Here is an 8100-nt window from a genome sequence, read left to right on the forward strand (position 1 = left end):
TGGGACGTTAGGACATACTTGCCGACATTCCTGTGCAGCTTTCCGGAGCAGCAGGAGGGGACCTGCTGCTCTCCTCTCCAGGGGGCGGGGCCAGACGATAGACGACATGAGGCCTGCCCCCTTTACAGAAAACCCCCGCGATTCACGGGTACGTGAGGAGGGGGCGGGACTACATGACACGATTTGCGTCACTAGGAAGTGGGGGGGATGCGGGATATATGCCTACTCTTCTGGGAGGTGCGGGGGGTTACCCGAACAATTGGGAGCCTCCCGTGATTCCCGGGAGAGTAGGCATGTATGAGTTAGGATCAGCGGCTGAGGACAAGAGTAAGGAGATGAGCTCTCCTTTAAGGGTGGAGAGGGCGTATGATGCTGCACGTCACTGCTGCTGCATCGTGATAGTGCCAGGACTGGGGACATCAAAAGTCGAAGTCTACAGTAGACCCTTGGCACTAAAGGGATTGAAGGAGTCAGGCAAATCCTGCACCTCACTGACTGGTCATCGGCAATAGGTAAGAAGTTGAACTGTAAAGTTGATAATTTTATTTATATAGCACTCTTTCTCCAATAGGCGCTTTAACTGTGTCTAAAGACAGCTACCACCAATTACACATAATTACTACAGTTTACTTGAATTAATGCTATAAATACATCCCATGGATAGCTTGGGCTACAGGTTCCAAGTCTATTGGCTGCAAACTGTATAAAAGAACCCTAAGAGCTATCTGAATGGTAAACTTATAAATGTGATACTAATAGTTACACAAGAGCAGGTCTCATAGCCACTCTCACATCACAACTTGGTTTATATACAGACTGTAACAATATCAGCAAAAATACTTGAACCCCTGCCGAGGGAGACCTAGGTGTCAGCGGTGTTGATTTGGTGCCGGCCCGCCAGCTGATTACAGCTGGCGCACCGGCAGGCAGACATGGAGAGACAGTGCCGTCAGTCGTGAGGCAATCAGAGCTTGCCAGTCAGCAGTGGTGGCTCCTGAATGGCTGCAGTCCTTGAGCTCTGATTGGCTCACGACTAGCACCAGATTCAAATTGCGCCGGCACTGTTTGTCCATGTCTGCCGCTGCCTGCCAGTGTGCCAGCTGTAATTAGCTGGTGGCCCTGCACCAAATCAACACCTGCTAGCTGCTGATGTCACACTGGGGGAGGCGAGAGGCTGCTGGAGGGACACGGGGAGGTGAGTTGCTTGGGTGCATAATGTATAAGGGGAATTACTTTGTGGCATAATGTGTATGGGGTACTACTGTTGTGTGGAATAATGTGTTATGTGGGGTACTACTACTATGTGGCATCTGTAAAGGGCATTATTGTGTGGTATAATGTGTAAGGGGCATTACTGTGTGGCATAATGTATAAGGGGTACTACTATTGTATGGCATAATGTGTATAAGGGGTACTGAATGGACTTTGTGTGGCATAACATGAATGGGCTCTGTGTAAGGGCAGATGAATGTGTTTTTTTTTATCTCTAGATCTTTGAGATCTTGCTATGTGGCCCTCAAAGTTCTAGTTATGACCTTGCATGCAAACAGAGAGCTAACTAATAAAATGCCTGTCTGTTGTGAAAACCCCTGGTGTACTGCAGAATCACAAGGTCATGAAATATAATAGTAAAACACAACATGTTTATTAAGGTTTGGAAAATGATGGCAGGGTAGTGCAGATGAACTTGAAATACAAAATGGTTAAAGCAAGATACACTGGAACAGTGCTAGAACAGAAACAAACTGACAGTGGCTGGTTAGCAGGTTCACTAGCTCTGCCATGCTGGTTCCAAACAGCCTATAAGGCTAACAAACAGGTGTAGCTCATTATACTAATTAACAAATGATTCACCAGGAAACTTAATCAAGAAATTTCCAGAGAGCAGCACCTCTGGCCGGAACCAGAACTGTAGTTCATTTCTGAAGGGCCCGGTGACCGCTGCTGGTGAAAAAGCATACACAAGGATGATAATAAAAACAGACAATACTAACATAATGCCCCCCTTTGGAAGGCGGATTCCAGATGCCTTAAGGTCAACGTTTCCTCCTCTTCCTATTTTTGACATCAAAAGAAAAATGTAAAGAGGCATTTGAACACACTGCAGAATTAAAGCAGTCATCCAAGAGAGCAAGGACATTAGGTGGGCTGAATCTCTTCACATCTGCCTGAAAGAAACCAAACAGATCATGTAATATTAGGTCTTTAGAATCAACTAAAGAAAATGCCCACACCAATGCCTTTCCTCTGAACCTCATCAACCTATTGGCTACTATATCCTCTTAGGTAACATCAGTTAATTCCAAATATTGGTGCGTAAAAGCTTCAAACTGGGAGATATCACCATCAAAATAAATGGGCTGACAACATACATTAACTTGATCATCCGTGGATTTAACTCTCTCAGATGGAATAACAATCACTAGACTGAACAAGTATATGAGGTACCAGACACGCAGCAGACATCCATTGGACCTTAGGCAAAGCAGACAACTCAGGTGAAACAGGCATCTGTAACATCTTAGGGATTGCAGAACTCAGCTGCACCACTGTCAAGGCAGACACCTCGTGGGCCTCTAGCAAGGCAGATTCCTCTCAGACCTCTGGCAAGGCAGACTCCTCTCGGACCTCTGGCAAGGCAGACGCCTTTCGGACCTCTGGCAAGGCAAACACCACTCAGACCTCTGGCAAGGCAGACTCCTCTCGGACCTCTGGCAAGGCAGACACCACTCGGACCTCTGGCAAGGCAGACACCACTCGGACCTCTGGCAAGGCAGACACTTCTCGGACCCTTGGCAAGGCAGACACCTCTCGGACCCTTGGCAAGGCAGACACCTCTTGGACCTCTGGCAAGGCAGGCACCTCTCTGACCTCAAATTGGAAGTCTTTGATGACCAGACAACCCTGAAAGAAAAAGCCCCCTGTGTGCCAACTGCAGTAGCAGTGAGTTATTTCAACTCCTGCACACCATCGGGTAAGGCAGTTTATGGAGGACCCCAGGGCTAGATGATATTAGCCACCTGTGAGACTGTCACGGTAGTAACGGGCTATTACACCAGCTCCCGCACACTATCTGGTGAGGCAACCTAATGGAGGAGTCCGGAGCCAGTGAGTATTCACGAGGATAACTGCTACGCTTACAAACTCACTAGCTACGTGAACTGTTTCCCCTTTGACAGGATTCATACTTACTGGACTGTAATTACATCTCCCAACTGATCCAGCACTACCTCATTTTATTCCCATTATGGAAGATTGAAAACTACTGTGCTTTGTAAGTTTTGCAACATATTATCTCTATTTCTGAGGAACACTGTTGCATCTTCCCATTAAGGATGCTGATTGAATTATTAGTATCCGTTTATACTAGAAGATTACTATGACTACTAAATGTGTTCTGTTATTATGTTTCCCAGTTGGATTTTAGAATAATTACTTATTGCAATTATTATTATTATTATTATTTATATTATTCTACTCCCGGGAGATTTGTTTGCGCTGATGTCTCTGCCTTTTGAAAAAACCCCTGGCAAGGGGGAGAAACGTGTCAAGGATTCAGCTGACTGCAGTCTTCAAACACCTATTGTGTGGTATTTCTGGATTTACACACTTCAATTACTGGCGGCAGTTGCCGTATTATACATCAGTATTTGTGCTTGGATACATCTGCGGCCACACACGTGGAGTCAGCAGTTGTCACTTTGTTTCATCTTTCCGGAGTCTGCATGCTGAGGTGAACTCTCCGCACATTGTCTCATCATCCCTGGTTCCCATAGTCCGGTTGGGAGCCACCGGAGCAGTGCGACACAGCCTTACAGTCCGGTCGGGAGCCACCGGAGCAGCGCAACCTAGCCTCTCAGGTCAGTCGGGAGCCACCGGAGCGGCGCCACCCTGCCTTACAGTCTGGTCGGGAGCTGCCGCAGCGGCGCGACCTAGCCACACACATTGGCTGCACTACCATTTTGGGAAACCCTGACAGGGTAAGGATTTGGGGAGCTCGTTCCAGCCTACAAACTAGTGGGATTAAGGATTCAATTTGAGGTTGTTAGGAGTATCTCTGGCTCCAGAGTCTTCAACCTTATCAATTTTCATTTTATCATAGGATTTATTCATCCGTTTAAGACATCCCTTCTATGTGCTAGTAGGTTCTGTTTTTGGACACGTTTTTTATCTAGTATCAGAATCACTCACTATGCATTACAGGTGATAACGGATGCTGGGAATATAGATAATTGCCTAATTTCCAGCTTCATTTAATCAGATGTCCTATGTACTGTCACAGTGCAATATTGGTATGTCGACTTGGATGCAACAACATATTTAGTCATTTTTTTCTATATTGTACATTGACAGTACTCAGATATATTTGTTTGTTTTTTTCTTTCTATGTGTGTATATCTAATTGTATTATTGAACTGCAGTTCATTTATATATTCTTAATATATGTATAAATAAATTTTTATGATATATTTATCCAGACATGTGTTTTATGTATTGACATCAGCGCAGACACCTACTGTGTTGTTTATTTAATTTTTGTGTGAGGTCATTCTGCAGGAATTCCTCTGGTGTCAGCTGCAGGTGTTTATACTAGATAGTATCTGAACAAAAAGCGCGCCATATTTTCTTTTATACACCCGGGAGATTTGTGTCTATTATATTTAAATAAATATTTATTATTGATGATATTGTTTTTCAATATTCTTGAGCACCTTAGTACACCAATTTCTGTCTGAAAGAAAAACACCTGAACTGGCGGCCAACATGGTGGCAATCTCCTCAGGCCCGAAGGCCTGGGCATTAGCGTCCTCAAGTCCGGAGGCCAGGGCATTAGGGTCCTCAGTACCAGAGGCCAGGGTATTAGGGTCCTCAGGCCCGGAGGCTAGGGCATTAGGGTCCTCAGGCCTGGAGGCCAGGGCATTAGGGTCCTCAGGCCCAGAGGCCAGGGCATTAGGGTCCTCAGGCCCAGAGGACAGGGCATTAGGGTCAGTTGACTGATGAGTCAGCACCTTTTCAGGAATTAGTCGACTACTTGAAGCCCCCTTGTTAAATTTATAAATAAACCTTTTAATACATTCCTGCCTATAAACCTCTAAGATTCACCTGCCTAGAACCTCTAAGACAAAACCTGCCTATAAACCTCTAAACACAACGCTAATTGCATACGCAGTATGACCGCAAATAAAGACAGGAGTGGAATCTGTGGTTCCAACGCACAAGTATTATTCAGGTAAAAGTACAGTCAGTTACATGCAATCTATACATACATAATTTAGGCATAAAAGGAAATAATACAGACCAAGTACGGTTATACATACGCTGCGCCTCTGGACCCAGAGATAGACTTCTGATTAGATATCCTCAGTTCACCCAAAATTCAGCATGAACTGGCAAACCAGTGTTTGGACACATGTATTTATTCCCCCCCAGACTGAAACAGGACAAAGGGGAAACTTCCTACTGATCTCATTGGTTCCCAGAGGAGGAGCATATGTAATGACACATTTAACAGGTTGTTTCAAATAGACTTTCCCTGCCTCTAACAGCCGGGGTCTTTCTGGTAACGCCTCCTGTAACATTCCATCAACTAAAACATTTTGTTGCTTATAAGTTCTGCGATCCGTAACTTGAGTTTGCATGATGCGATCTCTCCACCGATAACACCGGGATTCTGTAAAAAGCGTACGCATCAGAACGAGACCAAACATACCTTGCTTATCATGTATAATACCTTAGATATCAAAAACCTCTATTTCTTAGCATTTAAACTAACTTAACCAACTTGAATCATACATTTTGATGCTTATGGAACCTTATGTGCGAATATGTAGTGTGTGGGTATTCGGGGTTTGATATAAGGACGCTAGTTATTAATGGGTGAGATTTAAGTGCATAATCTCTCATACACGAAGTGAACATCCAGCAGTGTGGATGGCTGAGAGTTGTAATTCTACATGCCCTCTGTCAGCAGGCCCCCACCTGCTGTGTTCAAAGGAAAACAAAACCTCTTTTGTTCTCACAGACTCTTGTGTGAAGTGCAAATGTATTATCACCTCAAACTGGGATTTGGAGCCATCTTGTCTAGGATTCAGGCAAATCCAATTGTGTAGATATTATATTACAATTGCCACAACTATACTTTATCTGCATCCAGGGATTCTCAATTTGTATGTAAAAATACCCATTGTCTCTTCTTATTTACTTCTACTTAGAAAGCTGGTTTTTCCAGTTGCCCTTGGTAGGTTAACAAAAACATTGCCATCTGTTCTTAGCTCCTGGGTTATAACTTGAATTAATGCTGACCACACAAAATGGTGCCTTGCGATCTCATTTCCAAAATGGAGTCTTGCGGCCATTCGCAAGATGGCATCGCTGCGATTAAATTTTAAACTGAACTTGTCTCACTCAATTATTCAACTTTGACACCCTCTTGAGGCAAAATAGGTGGCAATATACTCAAAACCCCTTCCTGTGGCACGATACTCACCGACCCCTCCTGGGGCAGAAAACTCGAAAACCCCATCTGGGACAAAATGTCCAGAGACCCTTTTTGAACTGAGGCACTGGCGACCTCTCCTGGGTCTGTAGTTCTCTGTGAGGGAACTCCAGTTGGGCAGCTTTGTGAGGAATCTCCGGCTGGGCAGCTTTGTGAGGAATCTCCAGCTGGGCAGGTCTGTGAGGCAACTCCGGCTGGGCAGTTTTGTGAGGAAACTCCGGCTGGGCAGCTCTGTGGGGAAACTCCCACTGGGCAGCTCTGTGAGGAAACTCCGGCCTGGCAGGTCTGTGAGGAAACTCCAGCTGGGCAGCTCTGTGAGGAAACTCCGGCTGGGCAGCTCTGTTTAAATTTACAAACAGTCCTTCCATGGGACCCGCAGACAAGACATGAAGTCCCTTCTTGGGACCAGCAGACATAATGGCTCCATCTGAGACTGACAAGGTGTGAAATTCCCCTTGAGGAACTAGCTGGACAAGAAGACCCCTTGTGGAACAGACAGGCATGAATCATCTTTCCAAAGCCTCCTACAATCCTAGACCTATGGCAAGGACATGAATGCAGAAAATGTTCAGGACTAGCACAATATAAACACAGATGATTAGATTTGCAAAAAGCTCTCTGCTTCGGTAAGGCGAGCACGAGGGCCACTTGAATCCATGATTTTCACAGAAACTGGTTGCACTGCATTAAGGGCTGCAACAATATCTGGAACAGAGTCCCTCTGTAAACTGGTGTGGTTAATATGCCCTGGTTGGGGTGCAGAGGTGTAACTTTCTGCCATTTGTTCAGGGACAGCAGTTATACTGGTAGTTAAATTAACTTGGATGAGTGTAGAAATTTTCTCAAGAACTTTAGGCAAAATTGTTAGAATTTGTGCTATCTGAGCACGCAACAGTATAATGTCTGTCTGCAGATTGTGCAGCGAAAAATCTTTAAAGGGAGGAATGGCATGATTGAGTATTCCAGGGAGTTCTGTAAGAAAGATTTTTATTAGAGAATCCAAGGTGACCGCATTCTCTTGTTTGTTTGGGCTGGTCATTCTGTTATGAAAACCCCTGGAGTACTGCAGAATCATAAGGTCATGAAATATAATAGTAAAACACAAAATGTTTATTAAGGTTTGGAAAATGATGGAAGGGTAGTGCAGATGAACTTGAAATACAAAATGGCTAAGCAGGATACACTGGAACTGCAAGTGCTAGAACTGAAACAATCTGACCGTGGCTGGTTAGCAGTACACTAGCTCTGAGATATGCAGAGGAATAAATGGCAGACTTATCAGTAGATACAAGTTCATAAATTTTGATGGATTTTATGGTTCACATATACAAAAGTCCAGAAACATGCATGTGCTGGAAACACAGAATTTGCATGTATAATAGACAGAAGACTTAACTCTGAGTAATGCAGAGGAATAAACAGCAGACTGGTAAGTAGATACATTTTCCTAAATCTTGAATGATGTAATAGATGGTAGGAACACAGAGCTTACATAGATAGTAGACCACAAACTGGTAAGTAGATACAAGTTCCTAAATCGTTACTGAAATAATGGTTCACATTTGCAGAAGTCCAGAAATATCCATATGCTGGGAACACATAGA

Source organism: Taudactylus pleione, unplaced genomic scaffold, assembly GCF_031769625.1.
Source record: "Taudactylus pleione unplaced genomic scaffold, aTauple2 ptg000157l, whole genome shotgun sequence".
Taxonomy (NCBI): domain Eukaryota; kingdom Metazoa; phylum Chordata; class Amphibia; order Anura; family Myobatrachidae; genus Taudactylus; species Taudactylus pleione.